The 22,077-nt window shown below is 42.7% G+C and overlaps 1 protein-coding gene across 1 annotated transcript in view; it reads left to right on the top strand.

Moving 5' to 3' along the window:
• The window catches only part of samd14 (sterile alpha motif domain containing 14), a 229,110-nt gene that overhangs the window by 3,830 nt on the left and 203,203 nt on the right, over positions 1–22,077 (top strand). The window lies entirely within an intron of this gene.

Genomic DNA, 22,077 nt, shown 5'->3' with positions numbered 1-22,077 from the left:
AGTCTCACCCATTCCACCGTAAAATTGCGGAGAGGTCAGGATGGGTGGGAGGGCATTAGGAAGAGGAATTTTATGGGCCTCCCTGCCTGCAAACCCGCTGGTGGTGGACTGCAAAATTCTGCACTATGACAGCTTCCAGATAGTTATAAAAACTCAATTGATTCACTCATAACCTTCAGGGAAAGGACTTTACCATCCCTTCCCGAACTGCCTACATGTGACCCTTGATCTACAACCATGTGCTTACCTTATAATGTTCTCAGGGGAACTAGGAATGACATTCTCCAGGGAGCCCCCATTGATATCTCCTTCTGAGCAGCAACCCCAGTTTTTCCATCCCCCCCCCTTCACCTAACTTTATACACATTGCACCTGTAGGGGGCTAATCAAACCATCCTATTTATTCCACCTACCAATACCCCTTGGGCTCTACATGATCAACAATCATCTCACCTCTCTGCATTTTCCTCCAGAGTGCCAATTGGTTCACAAACAAAGTGTTACAAATTCAAAGACTACAGTCTCTCTAGTGTATTGAACTGCATGTAAGATGACTGCCTGCAGGGACTCCATCATGGCAGAGGTCACATGACTACAGCAAACCAGATTTTATATGTAGTAATGATTGCATTTCGTAATCGAAACATGAAGCTCTTACCATCTATTTCTTTATGGTGGACTATTGCACAGACATCCTGACTTTGACTGAACTTGGTTCATATATACTGATAACTTTCCCTTTGCTGAAGCTTCTTGCCCAATTATATTTCCACCAGCTGCTCTGCTTAAACTGCTTTGGTATCAAGTTGGCCCTTATCATCAAATCATACCCTGGCATCTCTTACATTCTACTCTTACAAAAACCATACCTTTATCCACCCTTTTCACCTCTCCTTCAAAATCTTCATTCTCAATTGCCCTGCACACCCCTTCCTGAATTCCTCCCTGCAATATCCTCCCTCATTTTCTCCCTCAGCTTTTACACTGTGACAGCTAAATGTTGGTGCTTTCAGTCTTTATTTAAACCCACCTTGCCCTCTCCTCTTTCATTTCCATGTTTTGCCCTGCTTAACCCATTTCCTATATATAGACTTAACTATCCGTATTCATGGTCACATCCTCAACCTTGCCATATTATATTGCTTCTCTATTCCCATGGTCTGTCTAATTACTTCCTGTATCCCTCACTACCCATGTCCATATACCTCCTGTCATTTCCTCTTTCATTTACCTCTGGAAAAGCTCTTTCCTCAAGTCAACTACAATTGTATTTTCAAGCTGCCAACTGCCTAGCATTTGATCTTCCATTCCCAGTGATATTTCTGCAGTTCCAATCTGTTGAAATATTCTCTCATTTCATCTTTGGTGCTTTTTTAATGACAGAACCTTTACTCTCTCCCATCTAGGCCTTTCTTCCTGGCATGGTGGAATCTATGCTCTCTCCTGTTCAACGGGTGCAAACTTGTGCATATCTGGTGCATAACTGATAGAGTCACCTATCATCAGGCCTGGCTAGATCACATCAAGCACTCAGGGGCTTCATTCTCCTCTGCCCACTACTCCAGGAGCGCCCACCAGAGGAATGTTAACCCCAACTTTATCAACCATTTCTTTAAACCTTTCTTCCCTACCCTCTCCACCTTGATGTTCAACAAGTGAAAGGAGATCATAACTTCTTTGTCACTAAGATTGTCACTATCTGTTCAGTTTTCTCTGCTGCTTCCTTCTGCTCCTCTAGTCGTAATCTTGTGTCTTTCTGCAGTTTCTCTCCTATTTTCCCTCATGCACTGTCTGAACTCTTCTCATTCCTGAGATGCACCTCCTGCTCTGAGGCAGAACCCGGCCCTTCTATTTGTTTTCCAGACATGGAATATGGGCCAATTTTGGGGACCACCTCCCAATATGCATGAAGATTGCCCAAACTGACATTGGGTTAGACCATTTATCAGGTGTCCCCAATGGATGCCTGAAACTGGTGTTAGACTCCTTACATAGTCGGGTGAATGGAATAACACCTGTTTTAGGACCCCTTGCTGACATTTAGCTGCTGTTGCAACTTAAAAAAAGTAGCACTTCTTTTAGAAGTTCAGAAATCAGCCTTGTCAGAGTGAGAGTGCTCTCCTGACTCCACAGTACTACTGACCGCTTCCCCATTGCAGCATCACCCATTTCCCAGGACTTACTTTCAGGCGGCTTCTGCCTGAGTCCTGATGCCTAATATCAGGCCTGCCTCAGAATTCCAAGCTGGTGTGCCTGATGCACAGCACACCCATTTCAGGCCCAGGAATGGGCCTAGGAGTTTCCACACAATGAGAAATTTCAGGGTGGTCGATTGGAAAACCTTTTTCTCTTTGCTCCGCTAGGGGAAAAAAGAAAGATTCACATTTTTATAACACTTTTCACAACCACTACATGTCTCAAAGTGCTTTACAGCCAATAAAGTAATTTTGAAGTGTAGTGACTGTTGTTGTATAGGCAAAGCGGCAGTCAATTTGCATACAGCAAACACCCACAAACTCTGATGTGACAATGGCTAGATAACTGTTTTTGTGGTGTTGACTGAGGCATAAATATTGTCCAGGACACTGGAGATAACCTCCCTGCTCTCCATCCAAGTTAGCAGGCAAATGGGGCTTCAGCTTAATGCCTGATCTGAAATATAGCACCTCCTGTGCTGCACTGGAGTGTCAGCCTTGATATTTATGCTCAGCCCCTGGAGTGGGGCATGAACCTGCAACCTTGTTATTCAGAGACAAGAGTGCTACCAATTGAGCCATAGCTGACACCATATTTGATGAAATAATGAAAATTAATAATGTTTAGAGTTTCAATCCCTCTTCGCTATATAGATTCACTGTAAATATCTGGCTGCAGGGTGGCAACTCCTGTACCAGGACTCCAGCTGAAGGAAGCTTTTCATATCTTGATAGTGAACAGATGAATGCAAGAACTTCTCTGTTTAATGTTGCATTCAGTGTCTATTCAAAGAAGCATGCTTCTTTATTACTCTTCTATTGATGGTGGAGGGAGGGGAGCCTCAATGAGCTTGTTGGAGTTTGTGCTATTTCTGAATGTTATAGTGAGGAGCTAAACATGAATGAGCCAGAGTCAGGCTGTACAAACTGTGGTAAATGCAAGTAAAATCCAGCTAAATGGTGAGAACTCACCACAAAGCTTCATGAATAAAAATAAAGGGTATGAGCAGAATGTCCCCTCTCACTAATGGGTATGAAGAGTCCAGCTGATTCAAATGGTTATGGCAAGTTTCAATCTAGATTTCATCTACTATGAGTCCACTGCACAAACTGTGCACAATTTAGCATCTGTTGGTGCTAACTGGTTATTATAACCAATGGGCCATAAAGAAGGGCTGGTAGGAGCAATGGAAAGTGTCACCTGGTTGCAGCACAGAATACAGAATAAAGAATTGTGTTGAGCTTGTACAGCTTTGAACTATAATGAGCCCATGGGGTAGGTGCCTGAGGGTTGTTCCAATAATGGAGGTGGAAGGAGGCAAACCTGGGCTGTAACTTTTGCGATCCCCAGCGTCGGATGGTGAGCGGGGGTGGTGTGGGGGGGGAACCCCAAAGATCCACTGGGCAATCTCTCTTGGAACTTCACAAGTAAGAGTTTGCAAAGCAATTGCCCAAACTTCCTCTGGGTAATTGGCCTGTGCTGGGACGTATCCGAAAATGCGATTTAAATTGCAAACTTCGGATGATTCTGGCTGTGTTACACAAATAGTTACCCAGAAAATGTTAGAAGAAATAAAACCTCTTCTAGCTTCTGCGTAACTATAGTAAAGACCCAGACCAACCTTGCCCATGGAACTCCCCCAACACCCCCAACCCCTCATGGTATTCCCTAACCCCCCTGAGCCCCCATGGGATTCCCACTCCCCCCCCACCCATCCCAAACACCGACTGAACCCGACCTGACACCAAGGCCTGAATTTTTCCTGCGTCAGGCGGGCTCGGTGGGAGTGGGTTGGGGTGGTGGCCACAATCGGCTCCTCACTGCCATTTTACGCGGGCGGGCCAATTAAAGAACTACCTCAGGGAGATCGAAGCGACTGTTAAAAAAAATAAATAAAACCAATGAAAATTTAATGGAACATGTCCCTGTGTCACATGAGATGGGACGTGCTTTTTACTTTTCAGAAAAACTTTTAATTCAAATTTTAAAAGCTTTAGGAAACCTCACCCCGCCCGTGGATGAGGTTTCCTAAAAGACGTAAAGGCCGCTTGGCCTTTTCGCCTGCCCGCCGACCGTAAGGTTGGACGGGCAGCGTAAAGTTGAACTTAATTACTTCCTTGATGGCCTTAATAGGCCTTGTAAATATCGATGGGCGCACAGGCGACCCTGGTGCACACCCGCCGAACGAAACATCGCGATGACATCGGGACGCACGCCCGACGTCACCGCGCGTCATTTTACGCACCGGCGTGTCGGGCCTGGCCCCCACCCACTGACTGAAAAATCCTGGCCCTAGTGTCCTTCTTCAACTCGACTCTGCTGGACTTCGACGCTAGGCCTGCATGTTAACAAAAAAGACACATCAAAGGGCAAACAAAGCATAAATTTATCTTCTGCAGATTCTCGGGAGGTTACGAGTAAGGGGCTACGCTATCTGCAGAAACTGAATCCAGTTTGTTGTGAAATGGCAATGCCCTTCTCCCTCTTTCAATTCAAAAATTATTTAATCTGTTTGAGGAATTTTATATGTTATAACACCTTCTTTCCAAGATGAATTTATAGTGACAGTAGTGATTCACAGTTATAGCTACACTCTTTTCCTTATTGCCATGGGTAGAAGCTAAAGAGCTAACAAAGGTAGTCAGGGCTTTTTTTTTCCATTTTTCTTCCAATTTCCACCCAATCATAGAACCAGAATTCAGGACCAAAGAGCAGAGATCAGCTGTGTTGCTGAAATTGAGTGCTTCTCTGAAAACGTGTGGATTTTCTGAATGAGGGTCAACTAGAAGAACATTTTTAGCAGGCTGTCTGCTACCCAAGGAATACGTTTTGCACAAAAAGTGTTAAAATTTTGACTTAACGGTTAAACAAGTACACATTTTCTGTCTGTCACATTTCTCCATCACACTTCAAGTGTCATGCTGCAAATAGTGGTGTCACATTTGATAAGTAACTGGACAGAAAGAAAAGCAGTCGTTTGGAATATTTGTGGCTGGAAATTTGTCTCGAGCCTTGGCGCAAAATGGGTGGCATCGGAATAACTGCCCATTCGGTGCGCCACATGCTATTTAATTCCATTGAGCACAATGCAGCTGAATATCCTTATTTACTTATATTGCCCATTTTTCACCGCTGCCTGTGACGGGCATTCTACCCCAGGAGGTTTTTCCTAACCCAGGAGTCACAGGATGAAATCTTTATGCTCTCGCTGGTGGCGAGCTTGCAGGTAGTAAAGGCATGTCCTTTGGTGGGATGGTAGCATTACCGAACCCCTCCGCCTTCCTGCCTTTTGCCTGAATTAAGTTCTGGGCAGGGAGGCCCATGGTCGACCTTCCTGCCCCTTTGCCAATTGAGACCCCTAAGTGGCCAGTTAAGGACCATTTAAGGCCCTCGTCTGCCATCGCTGGTATTAACCCAGGCCAGTCCCCATGCGACGTGCATGACAGCTGCTACCCTGCAGGCAGCTTGTCACCTCGGGTGGGCTTGGGGGTCCCTTGATCAAAGGTGCTCAGTGTCTGATCATGGGACTGGACATTGGGATGGGAGGAGGGTGGTCAGCCAGCCACCCCCCTACCCTTGCTTCTGAACACCTGCACCCCTCTCTCTGTGACCCCCCCCCCCACCCCTTGAACCCCCACCCACCCTGTCCCCAGATTAGAATGGCCGGCAGCTCTCGGTAAGCGAATCTTCAGCTGTGGGGACCTGTTTCCAGGGGAAGGCCTCACCAGTGCCTGATCAGTTTGTAGTTCAGTAGGCCTTCAAGAAGAGAGGCAGCCTGGGTTGCTCACTGGCTGTCCAGCCAGCAGGCAAGACGAATGATGCCTCAACAAAATTCCGCCCAGAAATTTCTGTAACCTGTGACTGAGTTTATCAATCACACATTAATCACAATGTAAAGTCTGGCCTGCATTGTGAAGAGAAATTAAACTTGAGTGCTCACAGACAATGTGGCTTTCCACCTTTACCTTAGCAGCAGAATTATATTGCTTGATACAATGCTCCTGTCCTTAGAAAACATCAAGTAGTAAAAGTTCTGTAGAGTTCTCACGATCTCCCACGGTGAATTTAGCAGAATATTGGTGGAAAATCTGCAGAAATAGATTGAACGGCTATTTCCAGGGTTCCTGCCAATTCTTGCCCAAAATTACGGTCAGAGGTTAGGAAAACCCACTACAGAAATTCATCGAAATGTGTCTGACAATGGGGAGTCTGCTCGCAAGATATTAAAAGTTATGTCTAGCACGTATTCCCTGTTGGTCAAACTTCAGGTGGCACATTTCCTGTGTCACACATCTCTTACAACTAAACACAAAGAAAATTATAGGTAAACTTCCTTGGAACGTTTGCGACTGCTTGACTTATTCTTTCAGCTACTTAACACTCTGTAATTTAAAAAAATTGCAAGCACCAAGCTCAACAGTAGCAAGCAACAAATAAATGGCCAAAACAAAAACAGAAATACCTGGAAAAACTCAGCAGGTCTGGCAGCATCGGCGGAGCAGAACAAAGTTGACGTTTTGTGTCCTCATGACCCTTCAACAGAACTGAGTAGAAATAGGAAAGGGGTGAAATATAAGCTGGTTTAAGGTGGTGGGGGGCTGGGGGGGGAGGGGGTGGGGGGTGGGGTGGTGGGGGAAGAAGGGCAGGGGGGTTGTTGGGACAAGCAAGCAGTGATAGGAGCAGATAACCAAAAGATGTCACAGACAAAAGAATAAAGAGGTGTTGAAAGTGGTGATATTATCTAAAAGAATGTGCTAATTGAGATTGGAGAGCAGGACGAGCAAGGTAGCTCAAGTGGGGGTGGGGTGAAATAAACCATGGGTGGAATACATTTAAAAATAATGGAAATAGGTGGGAAAATAAAAATCTATATAAATTATTGGAAAAAACAAAAGGGAGGGGGAAGAAATGGAAAGGGGGTGGGGATGGAAGAGGGAGTTCAAGATGTATTCCACCCATGGTTTATTTCACCCCACCCCCACTAGAGCTACCTTGCTCGTCCTGCTCTCCAATCTTAATTAGCACATTCTTTTAGATAATATCACCACTTTCAACACCTCTTTATTCTTTTGTCTGTGACATCTTTTGGTTATCTGCTCCTATCACTGCTTGCTTGTCCCAACAACCCCCCTGCCCTTCTTCCCCCACACCCCCCCCCTCCCCCCCCCACTCCCCCTTAAACCAGCTTATATTTCACCCCTTTCCTATTTCTACTTAGTTCTGTTGAAGGGTCATGAGGACTCGAAACGTCAACTTTGTTCTTCTCCGCCGATGCTGCCAGACCTGCTGAGTTTTTCCAGGTATTTCTGTTTTTGTTTTGGATTTCCAGCATCCACAGTTTTTTGTTTTTATATATAAATAAATGGCCAAACTTTTATAGGTAAGAATAACATTTAGCAAATTTACTTGCAAAAATTAATATTTATAATGTAACAGAACCCTAAAAAATCAATTTTAATATACAGGAAATCTTTAATCCTAATCTTAAAATACACCTTTTAGAGTTTGAAATTCCTAGGATTTTTTTTTTCCATTGAATTTATTCAACCCTTTTCACTTTAATTCATTCATGGGATGTGGGTGTCATTGGCAAGGCCAGCATTAATTGCCCATCCCTAATTGTCCTTGAGAAGATGGTGGGGATTCGCCTTCCTGAACTGCTGCAGTCCATGTGGTGTTGGTATGCTATCAGTGCTGTTAGGGAGGGAGTTTCAGGATTTTGACTTAGTGACAATGAAGGAACGGCGATATAGTTCCAAGTCAAGATGGTGAGTGACTTAGAGAGGGACTTGGAGGTGGTGGTGTTCACATGTGCCTGCTGCCCTGGTCCATCTATATGATAAAGGTCATGGGTTTGGAAACTGCTGTCAAAGGAGCTTTGGCAAGTTGCTGCAGTGCATCTTGGAGATGGTGCGCACTTTTCCAATAACTTAAACTCCAGCTCTTCCACTTCCCACCACGCAATGTTTTTTTTGTTCCATTCCTTCACCTGCTTAGATTCATCTCATTCCTGACCACCTGCTTCCAGTCCCCTGACTGTCCCCAGCTGCTCCTCCTAATCCCAACATGCATTATTTTTCAATATGCTCAATATCATAACTGTCCATGCAAATGCCTTTGCACCAAATGTTTAACCAACTCGCTCCAATGAACCTTCACCCTTCATTTTTCAATTCAGATAGCCACTCACTAAATTACTGGTCAAATTTATAATGAAGTTGTTTATCAATTTGATAGTAAAGTTGCTCATTCTATTTAGTAAGTTAGTCTCCACTTTATGGTGCTTTAAAACACATTCATTGTTCAGCTACTTCTTGTCCTACCTTAAATTTTAGCCTCAATTTATAACCAATCAAACATTTAAACTCAAAGTATGTTTTTCAATAAATGTTATAGTTTACTCACCATATGTAATTGAACTACTAAATCAAATAAACACATGTATTCGCTGAATTTTACCTTTTATAATTAGTTTACCTCGTACAATAATTATTTTATTTAATCTCTGTTTAATAATTTAATCTAGTTTACTAATTTAAGTTTTTTAAGATGGGGATTTAGTAATGGAAATAAGGCCTGTAGCACAATAATGACTTCAAACATTCTTAAATTTACCTACACAAGTATTTGAAATACCTCCAGTTATGGTCTCTGTCAGAGGCCTGTGCTTCTTTGAGAAACTTGAGACTTGAGTTCATGGTTCCCATAGCATCACTTGTAGCTGAAAAGATTCAAAATGGCAGCAGACTGCAAGTCCCGGCAAATGTTTGCGCCTACAAATCACAGGGCAAAATTTTCCCCCCGTTGCGGGGGGAAGTGTTGGGGCGAGTGAGTGTGTGACGTCCACAGGGAAGCGCTATGTGCTTCCTGTGTGGGGGAGGGGGGGGGATTCCTAGAATTGGAAGTGCGCTCCTTGGCGTATGCGCGTGAAGTGCTTCGATCTCCCTGATTTGGGAGATCTGCTCCCAAAGTAAAAAAGTTACTGCAGTGAAAATTTCATTCACCATCCATGTCCCCTCATGTCACAATGCCACATGAGTTGGGACATGGACATAACATTAATTAAAAGCGTCTGTTAATTTTTTGATTCAGCAATGAAACCTCACCCCGCCCGTGGATGAGGTTTCCTGCTTTTTCAGGTGCCCGCCAGCGCTCCCGACCTGCCCGCCAACCTTAAGGTTGGACAGGCAGGTCCACTAATGAGCTTAATTGATTTTTGAATGGCCTCAATAGGTCGTTGACAGGTCGGTGGGTGCACAGCTGACTCAGCTGCACCCCCGCTGACCTGAAAATGTAAATGATGCGGGATGACCTCGGGAGTTCCGCCCGATGTCATTACCCATCATTTTACGCATCGGCGAGCGGGCCCCGCACCCCACCCCCACTCGCCAATGGGAAATTTCTTACCATAAAGTTTAAAAGGACGATTGACATCACATCTAGTTACTGACAGAGCATGCCAAGTCTTGCTGTTTGTTGGCCTCAACCCTCCTCCACTCCTGAATATCACAGGAAAGCTGCTGCAGTTGTAATCCTCCAGGGAAACCATTTTTTACGAGCAATTGGACATTTTTTTGTTTAAAACATCAAAAGCAAAGTGGAGCATGAACTCTTCAACCTTTTCTGCGGTGACTCTGGAAATAAAGGCAATGCATGTTGAATTTTATTGATCATTGCAATTACAGACAGCAAGTACCAACCATTCGGCAAATCAATAACAAGAGCGTGTCACTGAATGAAGGGGAAGTTAGAAGACTTTGACACAGAGGCTCTTCAAAGACAAAACGTTTTATCAAAAGGGTCTTTCTAGGCAGAGACCATAAAATCATTTCAAATGGAACTGGATAAGTATTTGGAAAGGAAGATCATAAAACATCATGGGAATCTGATTTGAATTTTTGAATTAGAATAGACAGCTCCAATTAAAGATTCATTATCAGCAACTTCTGATTGGTCTGTCTGATTTCCTTCATCGCTGTAGTCTATACTTCAAAGCAATACAATAGGAAAGATAAGTACAGCTGAGGAGAATACTGATGAGTGGAGAAATTCCAAGTGCAGGATAAGTTGAAATGTATTCTAAATGGTCATGGCATTGGCACTTCTTTAACTTATTTTGATTTCTGAGCTCAGTTGTATCAGAGTTTAGGTTATTCTATTCAGGGTTTTATTTATAAAAGGCTACTTGTGTGTCAAATAATGTCATTTCAAATTGGACTCTTTATATTCTATAATTACTCTACATGCTTGCAACAGTATTTTATTTAAAATTAGCACTCAAAATAATTGCTCATATAAGCAGTGGAAAATTCTGGAAGGAGTGTACCATTATCCAGGTTTGCAGGGAGGTTCTGAATACAAGTCCTAAAGCTAAACCTATCTATTAATAAAGAGCCCTGTGATAATTGTAACCTATAGGTATTATTGCCTATAAAGAGAAAAGTGCAAATTACATAGAATTGCGTAGAATGTAGAGCACAGCAACATACCATTTGGCCCAACTTGTCCATATAGGCATTTATAGTCCACATAAGCCTTTTCCAACCCCACTTCTTCTAACCTCATTGACATATTCTTCTCCCTTCTCCCTCATTTATCTAGTTTCCCCTTAATTGCATTTGTGTAATTTGCCTCGACTACTTGTCGTAGTATGTTCCACAATCTAACTTCTCTCTGGGCATAGAAGTTTCTCCTGAATTCCCTATTGAATGTATCAGTGACTGTCCTACATTTATGGCCCTAATTTTGGTCTCCCCTACATATGAAAACGTTTTCTCTACATCAATCTTATCAAACCCTTTTATAATCTTACTGAACTCTATCTAGTCACCTTTAAATCTTCTATTTTCTGGAGAAAGGAGCCTGTTCAATATTTCCTGATAGCTATAACCTCTCAGCTCTGGTATTATCCTTGTAAATCATACTGCACCTTATCCAATGCCTCTACATCTTCCTTACACTACAGAACTATTCACAATACTCTCACTGTAAGCATTTTTAATATATTTCTTAACCATTGCTATAAAAACCCATTCCCTGAAGACAGACACTCTAAAAGGATGAATGCTCATGTTGAAGAATTGCTCCTGTAGTATAAGTGTCTGGCATTGAAAGGTACAGTTTGGCCCACAGAATGATGCAAAGGGACACATGACCCGATTGTAGAGGGCAGTCTTGCACTGGACAGAAATGTCTATAGAGGCAAGCACGGAGACAGCTCCCAGCTTAGACCTTATACTGTGTATATGTATATAGCTACTAGTAGTTAATAAGCACTTACTGTTGAACTATACAAGACTCAGAACCTCTTTGTGAAACCTAACGAACTACACACATCTCATGCCATGGTGGCACTTTGAGGTTGGACCCCGAAATGACGAAAGCATGAAAAATCAAAGAGCAGAATTCTGATCTGATTGAAAGCACCAGAAGCAAAGATGCAGAGGGAGGTCACCTGAGAGAAACTCTGAAGCAGGATTGGAAGCAGAAGGCAGAAATATAACTCCGTACTACAGCAGAAGGTGCAATTGAATCCCGTGGAAGTTCAGCTTCAATACCCAAAAGAGTGCAGAGTCAAGGGTGAGCTAAAAACTTAAGTTCTTGGCCAGCATGAGTTTTAAAAAGCTTTTAAGTTAGCAGCAGTCAGAATTTCCTTTTTAAAAAGCACTGTGAACAGTTGAGTTCGCGCCTGATCACATGGCAGCTGAGCTCACTCCAGATGAAAAGAAATTAAATTAAGTAACAAATAATCAGCAGTTTAAAAACCCCGCGAAAGCTAGAATGGATGGTTCATGACCCGCAAATACTTAGATACTGTGGGGAAGACTCAAAAAAATGTCCAATCCAGGGGTCGTTGCTAAAAATTTAAAACACAGAAATTGCAACGCCATTGGTGCAGGAGCCAAGCCAGCCAAAACCAACAAGCATGGGAAACCTCGTTGAGAAGAAGTGTAGCACAAAGCCATCTTGGATTTCCTAACAGCATTTAAAGCTATACACGTTTTTAATTTTAAATGGCCATGGATCAAAAGTCTATCCCACCAGAGCAGTTTGGACCCCTTCACAGCAGTGACCAGTCATAAAATTGGGAACTTTTGAGAAAGAGATTCATTAGATACTTCAGGGCTAGACAAAGAGACAGGAGTTGAACAGGTTAACACGTTGCTTTATTTGATAGGTTCAATAGCCAATGATATAATAGCCAGACAAGGAATCAATGGATTCACAGGAAAATTTGACAAAGTTTTAAGATAATTTGACACATATTTTAACCTGAGCAGTAACAAGATACTTGAAAGAGCAAAGTTTAACAAATGTGTCCAACGGCCATGAAAATGTGTTGACTCCTTCATTAATGAACTGTACAGAATGGCTGAAGGCTGTGACTACAGTGAAATCAGAGCTAATCAGGGATAGAATTGTTGTTGGAGTGGCAGATGAGGCACTCTGAGATATGCTTCAAGCAAAAGGAGATTTGACCCTTGAAAAGGCCATTCAGATTGTCAGGTAATCTGAAATCTGTTTACAGCACAGATCGGTCTTAAAGAGCAAAGGCAAGCCATGTCACAGAGCAAACCCCACTGTCCAGCTGGTAAAACAGCAGAGGAGCAGGGACACACCAGGCCAAAGGAAACAATACCCTAACCAACCACTAGAGGGTGGGTAACCACCATGCCAATGGAGTCAAGTGACCCTACAGGCATAACCAATGTCTCGCACTCTCAGCACAGTGTTTCAATTGCAACCACATAGGATACTTCTGAAAGCTATGCAAAACTAAAATAATTCAGTCACACAGATGATCCCAAGACAATTCGCAAAGTCGAAGTATCACACCAGGAGGAAACACAACCGTGCTTCTTGGGTGAGATCAAAGATCAGGGATTTTCATTCTGGAACACAGGCATCTTGGTTAATGGTCATCTCACAACATTTCAATTGGACATGGGTGCCAGTGTTAAAATCCTCTTGGACAAGGAACCATAGCTGAGAGACCTCAGGCTACGAACGACAGACCCCCCACTCTATGGGACTGGAGGAATCCGACTTCTGGTTATGGACATGATTCTGGAACCATTAAGGTATAGTGGCAAACAAATCTTTGAAGTCATGTACGTCATCTGCAACCAGCTCTTTTTCCCTTCTAAGCAGAGATGCCTGTATTGCCCTGAACCTTCTTAAAATAGCAGAAGACACCGAAACAACCTCTGTCAACAATTGCACAGATCTACAAATTCCCAAAAGCCCCAACAGGAAAGATACTCCCGACTGGGACTTCAGTTCTGAATTGTCTTCACTCTTTGCAGAGCTGGTTTGTCCATTTTCTTTGCAGGTGCCAGAAACTCCCAATTGGTCAGAGCAGCCAACCACTCAGAGGGTTGCCATGATGCCTCGAGTGGAAGGCAGCCAAGAGATGAACCAACAGCAAGAAGAACCTCAACCTCTAGCTCCAACACCTGCTGGTAAGATACCTCGACACCACAGCACAGATGGTGCAACCTCTGGCCAGTACAACTGTTAGCCAGCTGATGCTGGAATGATGCAGAGAAGCAGCCAACCGCAGTAAACCTCAGTGAGGCAAGGAAGCAAACTAATGAGAAACTTGTTGCACAGAAAGCTAAACTGCAAGGTGAGCCCATTGATAAGTTACACATACACAATAGGAAGAGACACCTTCCAGCCCAACTGGGGTGAACTGCACATGGGAAAAAAAACAGAATGAGCACTATAGGTGAGCTGCAAGTTCAGTCTCCCTGTAAGGAACAGGATAAATCAATGGCCACCAATATCACCAGAGGGGGAGATGAGAAGGAGTGGTTCAACTCCAAAGAACAAAAAAAGAGAATTAATATCAACCAACCAAAAGCCAGAATGATCACATCCAAAATAGCCTCCTATTCATTAAGGTTTACCTGGTACAATACAGTCTACCACTCTTCCAACTGTTGTATAGACAAGATCTGGAAGAACTATAAAGCCTCCAGTCTGCCTGAACCTGTAAACACAGAGACTGAGAGGGGGGAGGAGGAGTAGTAGAAGTAATGTAAATATGTTAGGTAAACACGATTGCATTGTAAATACGTTGGTTAAAGACTTGTGGGGAGGTATAATGTAAGAGTTTGGCATAGAAAGGGTTAACGTGTGACTGGGTACAGTACTGCCCACAGTGTGATATAAAGGGACATATGACCCCATTCTAGAGGGCAGTCTTGTACTGGACAGAGACGTATGTAAAGGTAAGCGCGGAGACAGCTCCTAGCTTAGGCCTAATACTGTGTATATGTATATAGTTACTAGTAGTTAATAAACACTTACTGTTAAACTGTACAGGACTCAGAACCTCTTCGTGAGAACTACCAAACTACATACATTTTACAACAGCTCCCTTCTATTAAATGCAGAGTTTTATTCATTTATACATAAGTGTGGTAGGTGAGGGGAATATATTTGCTATATAAGTGTCATCCATGGCTCAGTTGGTAGTATTCTCACCTCTGAGCCACAAGGTTCTGGTTCAAAGGCTTGAGCACAAAACTCAATGCTGAGCCTGCTGAGGGAGTGCTGCACCATTGGAGCTGCTCTCTTTCAGGTGCAAAGTTTAACTGAGGCCCTATGTGCACTCTCAGATGGATGTCAATAATCCATGGCACTATTTTGAAGAGGACTTATCCCTGATGTCCTAGCCAATATTTATCCCTAAATCAACATCACAAAAACAAGTTACCTGGCCATCATCACATTGTTGTTTGTGGGAGCTTGCTGTGCGCAGATTGGCTATGCCTTTCCTACATTACAACAGTGACTACACTTCAAAAGGCACCTCATTGTCTGTGAAGCACTTTGAGACATCTGGTGGTTGTGAAAGGTGCTATGTAAATGCAAGCCTTTTTTTCTTTTTATCTGGAACTAGGGAACACTGTGAAAACAGTGTTTATTTATTTCCCAATAAAATTAAATCTTAATTTAGTATCCGCTGGAAAAAATGTTTTATATTGCATTCTAAACCTTTCAGTTGTTACTTGTAACTAGCCCCAGCTTCCACATTCAGTATCTATCCCAAGCCAACAGTGTAACTCACTGTAAGCTATGCCATGGGAGATCAGCTAATGTTTAATATTGCAACGGCAATAAGGTGGCATAAGTCACAATTCCATTGCACCCCATTCCCTTGCAGTTGGGTGTGTCTGTGTTTGCATCTGTGCTCTATTTTCCCTTAACTGGGATATGTTGGATAACCAAAGCGTAGACCAAATGATCCAATGCATCAGATGTCCAGACTGTGTTGGCAAAACTGTCCACAGGTATTCCACTGGTGTCATTTAGCAGAGCTCTCAACCCACAGATAAATCCTAGGCGTTAACTTTTCAGCTGGAAACTGGAAACTGGAGGCAGGCACTCATGTCAAAAACAAGGCTAATAGAATCAATCTGCATTTGTCATGTTGACTGCAGGGATAGTCAACTGGAACCAATGTATGTTTCTTTTCTCCTTTCCTGTTTTCTCTTTTGTTTCTTTTTTTTCCCTCTCTGTCTCTAGTTTTTAGCAGAGGACTTTTATAATGCTGCGAATGCCCAGGCTAGCAAGTCTTCATAATGATCTCTGGCTTTTTCTTGCTCATAGTGAAAGTGGGGGGAGGTGTTAGAATTTACTGACACAGGTCATATACGTTGGAGATTGCCAGACAGGAGAATTCCTCCAGCATGAAGCTCCCACTTAATGAATAAACCTCCCTTTAGTTATTTCATTTTTGTCTTATTTGGTGAATGAAATTAAATGGAATTGACAGGTGCCATAAAGACTGACATACTGTATATAATTAAATATGCCTGATTCAGTATATGGCCAATGGAGCAAGTCTGACAGTACAAGAAACCATTAAACAGCATTTTTTTCACTTGAAACATTCTGGTGAATCAATCAAAATGTACTGTATATCTTTTTGCATCATGTTAAGTGTTCCACTTTTTTGTTATTTAGAACATATTTTCATAGTGATGAGAATTGGATCTATCATCAGGCACACTATCCAATTGAATTAGTCACGCCATTGATAATCAAGTAACAGACAGCCATAAATTGCATTTGTTCCTTACCAAAAGCTTTATAAATGTATAAAATTCCTCATTCAAAATGATAAAGCCTTGATGTATATCTCTCAATGTTCAACACTGTGATCCCATAGATTTTTTATAAACATAACCCTGTGGGTTACAACGCAAATCCTGTATCGTCTGATGTAACCTTTTCCTCAATTTCCTTTGCCCTCCTACACACTCCAATCTTCTTCACTTTAATTTTCATTCCATTTGCCATTTAGTGACGAAAGGTTTGTGTCGATGTATGATAACATTGCTGGTGAACTGTGAATCATACCGAGCTGGTAGCAACTCTTAGATAAATACCACATTGATATAATGAAGGACTGCAAATGCAATTTTGCAGAAGAATTGAGCATTGCCTTGTATTATTCATCGTTTCTTTTTAAAAAGTTGAAAATAGCACAGAAGCTAAGCGCACCATTTATTCCAGAATAATGCGCAACTGGAGAAGCAGCCAATGAGCTCTGCAAACCTCACTAGTGAACTGGAATAACAGGGGCAACATTTCTCAGAGATGCCCCACTTCCATAAGTGCAGCAGAATAGGAATCCCACCACGCCTGTGGCCTCTGTTCCTATCCTGACTGAATATCCTGCATCAGGGTGGGGCCCAATACTTTCACTATTTCTGGCTAGTATGGACTGAACTTAGCCATGCCCCAGAAAGATGATACTGCATTGTGAGCTGCTGTGGGAGGAAACAAGACATGCCTGTTGCCTTCAAAAGCCAAAGAAATCTTTTAAAGAGCCCCTTTTCTAAGAGGGTCAATTCAGAATAATCACCTTGAGGAACACATCCCCAGCCTGGAGACCCTGGTGGGCACTATCTGCATTCCTCCAAGGATCTGGATGCCTGTTTCTATCTCTTGTGGAGGAATTCTCTGTGTGAGAGACAAGTGCAACATGGAAATTGCGGTTTTCTGCATGATGAGCAGAAATACATAAATTGGCATTTTTCAAGCCACTAAATAAAATTCGTAGCTAATGGTGTGGCTGGGATAAGGTGGATGAAATTTTACATGAACAGAGACATAAAAAAGCATGATTTCATGTCTGCTAGTTATACAGCCACCCAATAATCAGTTTCATTGAAGCTAAGGTGTTTTGCTTAGAGAGTTTAGTGTTTGCACCAAGGTCAGAAGGGATGTCAGCCAGGTCTGATGACATCAGACAATGGTCCAGACTTTGATGGAATTGGGCACCTTGCGACTTGCCCTGTTAGTTAAACATGTTCATGTGTGTTAGGTTTTCAACTTTCATGCTCACAGAGTTGTTGGAGGTGCAAACTTATAACAGTGCAGTGAGAGCAAAGGGCATCTGAGACCTTAGAGAACAATGGGACAAACAATCTATTCCTTTAAATCAATGACAGAAATCAGGAAACTATAGGCCAGTTGCCTAACACCTGTCATTGGGAAAATGTTGGAATCCATTATTAAGTAAGTGTTAACAGAACATTTAGAAAATCTTAAAACAATCAAGCAGAGTCAACATTGTTTTATGATAGGGAAATCATGTTTAACAATTTTATCAGCGTTCTTTGGGGATGGAACAAGCAAGGTGGATAAAGGGGAACCAGTAGATGTAGTATATTTGGATTTCTGTAGCAATTATAGTTTGATAAACATTAGGACTGTAGTTCTAAGAATAATCCTATGTTGAAAGATCACATGGTCTGTGTAAACAAATGAGCTACAGCATGGGGAGCCTCTATGAGAGAGTTCTTCTTTAGTTATAGAGTTAGATGCACACATGTAGCTGCTCCTGCTCTCTTGTAAATAAAGTTCAATGTTTCCACCAAGAAAGGTTGCCTGGAAAATCAACTCTATAACAAACTGGTGACTAGGTTAAATCATCTCCAGTGCTGTCCCTACCCCAGCGATTGTGAGTATCTAAGATAATTAAAAAAAAAAGGAAGATGTACTCAACTGAGATGCCGCAGTTTGGCAGAATCAATCCCTTTGAACCAGTCACAGATGACTGTTCTCAATATATATAACGTCTTGAGTTCTACTTTCAAGTCAACAAAATCACAGGGGAGGAAAAGAGGAGAGTGTTTCTCCTGAGTATTTGTGGGAACAAAACCTACAGTTTAATTTGAAGCTTGACGACTCCCAGTGCCCCAGATTCGAAGACCTTCCGTGAATTATTAGACCTCGTTAAGCGACATTTTCAACCCAAGCCCTCAGTCACAATGTAGATGTTCAGGTTCAATTAATAGAATAGAGCCCCGGGGGAGACCATTGTTACCTACATGGTGAAATTAAAACAGCGAACGCAATATTGTGATTTTGGTGAAACCCTTTGGTCTGTGGTGTGCAAGAGGATGCTATTCAATGAAGATTGCTGAATGAATTGGATCTTGATTTGGAGAAAATGTTAGAAATAGCGCTTGCGATGGAAAGCGCTTTAAGGGATGCACAAGTGATTCAAGGTGCACAAAATGGGGCTGTTTTCCTAGTTGGGCAGGAATGGTCAGCCAAAAGTGGCGCAAAAAGCCGGGACTCCGCCGTGAAGCGGGAAACAGCCCCCGCTAACTGAAAATTTAGAGGAAACAGCTTAGCAGCAAATTTGAAAACTAATTTTTATCAACATTGAAACAATCATACTCCTAACAATTGACAATTTAAAAAAGTGGAGTGTTATTATTGTCACAAAAGTGGGCACATTTTGAAACTTTGAAAAGTGGGATTAAAACAGGCTTCCAGCAACAAACGAAGTCCAATGAAGTCTATCATGTGGAAGAGCCAGAAACAACCAATTCTGACAATTGCTTATTCAACATGAAAGTGGGAAGACAGAGTCAATTACTGTCACATTGCAAGTGAATGGGAAACCCTTAAAAATGGAAGTAGACACTGGTGCTTCTACCACTGTAGTAGGAGAACACACTTTCAGATATTTTAATAAAGGTGCTCAACAATTAAATTTGGAACAAACCCCTGCCAAGTTGAAAACACACACAGGCGAAGAAATCCAGGTAAAAGGTATCACCAGAGTACCTGTTTATTATAGACACCAAGCAGCACAACTACAAGTGATGGTATTAGAAGGTAGAGGACCAAGCCTTCTAGGTTGAAATTGGTTGAGGGAAATTAACCTTGATTGGCCAGTGAGATTTCAAAAGGAAGCAGGAAGAGTTCCTGAGTTGGAAAAGGAACACGGCAAGGTACTTCAGAAAGAGTCTGGAGAGTCCAAGAACCTCAACAGGATGAAAAAGGAGGGTGTAGCCTTTCAGCAATCTGAAGAAACGAAGACTGTCTTAAACAACGACATGGAAGGACAGCAGAAAAACTCAAGGAGACTCTGCTGAATTACAGAATTCAAGACGAAGCGAATGAGTTTTGCAAAGAAAAGGAAAACCTGTTGAAAGACCTGCACACACGACAAGGATCCCTCAGGCCAAAGTTTGTGCCTTTGGAAAATTACGAAGAGAAACAGGAGAAATTTCGCATCACTCTGAACAAACTGAAGAACCAATTGGAAGAGAAGATGCAGCAATGTTCAAGGTTCCAGGAGGAAGCCAACAAATACAAGAAGGAGACAGAAGAGCTGAAGAATCAACTGAATGAAGCTAAAGAGGCTTTGAATGCAAAAGCCAAAGAACTTTCCAAGATGTGAGTAGATAATGAAGTCATGGGTAGCTCAACTACTGAACTAAGACAACTTGAGATTTCACCTGAGAGAAGTCTGGCTGACAGTGAAGTCAAAAAGAAGGCCGAGACTAAATTCTGTGGTAGAAAGAAGAAGACAAAAAAGAAGAAAATTCCGAAAAGACAATAAAAGGTGGGAATGAAAAAGTTAACAGATGAATGGTTGGAAACTAAACTTGCTCATTTCTTATTATAACCTCCCACACTATGAAAGGTGCAACACCTACAGAATTACTGATGAGGCGCCTGATACTTCCCAATTTGGAGGGGAAGGTGGAGAAAAGTCAAGGGAACCAAAAAGCGACTCATGACTTGCATACTTGTGAGCAACAATTTACTGTTGGAGAAGCAGTATATGTAAGGAATTTTGGTGGAGGACCGAAGTGGTCACCTGGTAAAGTAAGCTCTGTGACCGGACCATTGTCGTACCCTGGGGAAGTGGAGGGACGGATCACCTGTAAGCATGTGGATCATTTAAGAAGAAGGGAGATACCCCAACAAAATAATGTTATGCCTGTAACCATTGCTGAACCTATGATTCCTGTTGAAGTTGCTCAACCAAAGATAGACATGCCCAATGTTTCTGTCGGAGTGGAAGACACTGAACTGCAAGTGCCTAATGAGGTACCTGATGTTAATGTGGTTCCAGAGAATGTGGTTCCTGTCAAAGAATCGAAGTTGTGGAGCTACGACATTCCACACTTATCAGGAAACCACCTGAAAGGCTGAACTTGTCATTTCATGACCTGTGTAAATATTGCAATGTCATGAGATTGATATCCTTGTATATACAAAATGTACAGAAAAGTTAAAGGGGAAGGAATGTAGTAATTATAGTTTTGATAAACGTTAGGATTGTAGCTTTAAGAATATTCTTGTGTTGTAAGACCACATGATTTGTGTAAACCAATGAGTTAACAGCACGAGGAAGCTCTACGAGAGAGTTCTTCTTTAGTTATAGAGTTTGATGCACACATGTAGTTGCTGCTGCCATCTTGTAAATAAAGTTCAATGTTTCCACCAAGAAAAGTTGCCTGGAAAATCAACTCTATAACAATTTCCAAAAGGCATCCGATAAGGTGCCACATAAAAGGTTACTACACAAGATAGAACTCATGGTGTTGGGGATAATATATTAGCATGAATATAGGTTTGGCTAACAGGAAATAGAGAGTTGGGATAAATGGATCATTTTCAGGTTGGCGGTGGGGTTCCACAGAATCAGTGCTGGGACCTCAACTATTTACAATCTTTATTAATGACTTGGATGAAGGTAGCCAAATTTGCTGATGATACAAAGATAGGTAGGAGAGCAAGTTGTGAGGATGAGACAAAGGGTGGAAACATGCACCCTCCCCTTTGTAGAGTTTGATGGCAGAGGGGTATTTAATCAGGTGGGATGGTGGCGGGTAAGGACCATGCTGCTTCCCCGCCTTCGCTCCAACTAAGTCAGTGACAGGGAGGCCTGTGGTGGGAAGCGGGTGGCTGCTGAAAGCCACACCCCTGCCCTTGCTGCTGCCCCTGTACCCCTTCCTCCAAGACCCCCTTCCCACCATCACTCAGCTGAGCCTGGGTCCCTCCTCGATCTGAGGCCTCAGGTGATTGTCACACCACTGTCTCCCCGGTGATGTTGCTGAGTGCAGAAGAGCTGCTGGCCTCTGTTTGACAGGCAGGGCCTCTGCCCCTAGGGTCCTTGATCCTGGGGAAAGGGACACCACTGGCCTGTTAAGTCCTGAGGAAAAGGAGGCAATGCTAGGGTCTCACTGGCTCTCCAGTCAGCAGCTAAGACCCCCGTCACCTCCAGGGGGTTCTGCCTGAAGAGTCTACAGATATATAGAACCATAGAAAAGTTACAGCACAGAAGGAGGCCATTCGGCCCATCTTGTCCATGCCAGCCCGAGGACACTCAGGTGCCCTTTCTAATCCCACCTTCCTGCACCTGGCCCATAGCCCTGCAGCTTACAGCACTTTAGTACAGATCCAGGTACTTTTTAAAAGAGTTTAAAGTTTCTGCCTCTACCACCAACTTGGGCAACGAATTCCAGACACCCACTACCCTCTGCATAAAAAAGTTCTTCCTCATGTCCCCCCTACACCTTCTGCCACTTATCTTGAATCTATGTCCCCTGG

This window comes from Cetorhinus maximus, chromosome 25, assembly GCF_964194155.1.
Source record: "Cetorhinus maximus chromosome 25, sCetMax3.hap1.1, whole genome shotgun sequence".
NCBI lineage: Eukaryota > Metazoa > Chordata > Chondrichthyes > Lamniformes > Cetorhinidae > Cetorhinus > Cetorhinus maximus.
This window is presented reverse-complemented; position numbering and strand designations above follow the sequence as displayed.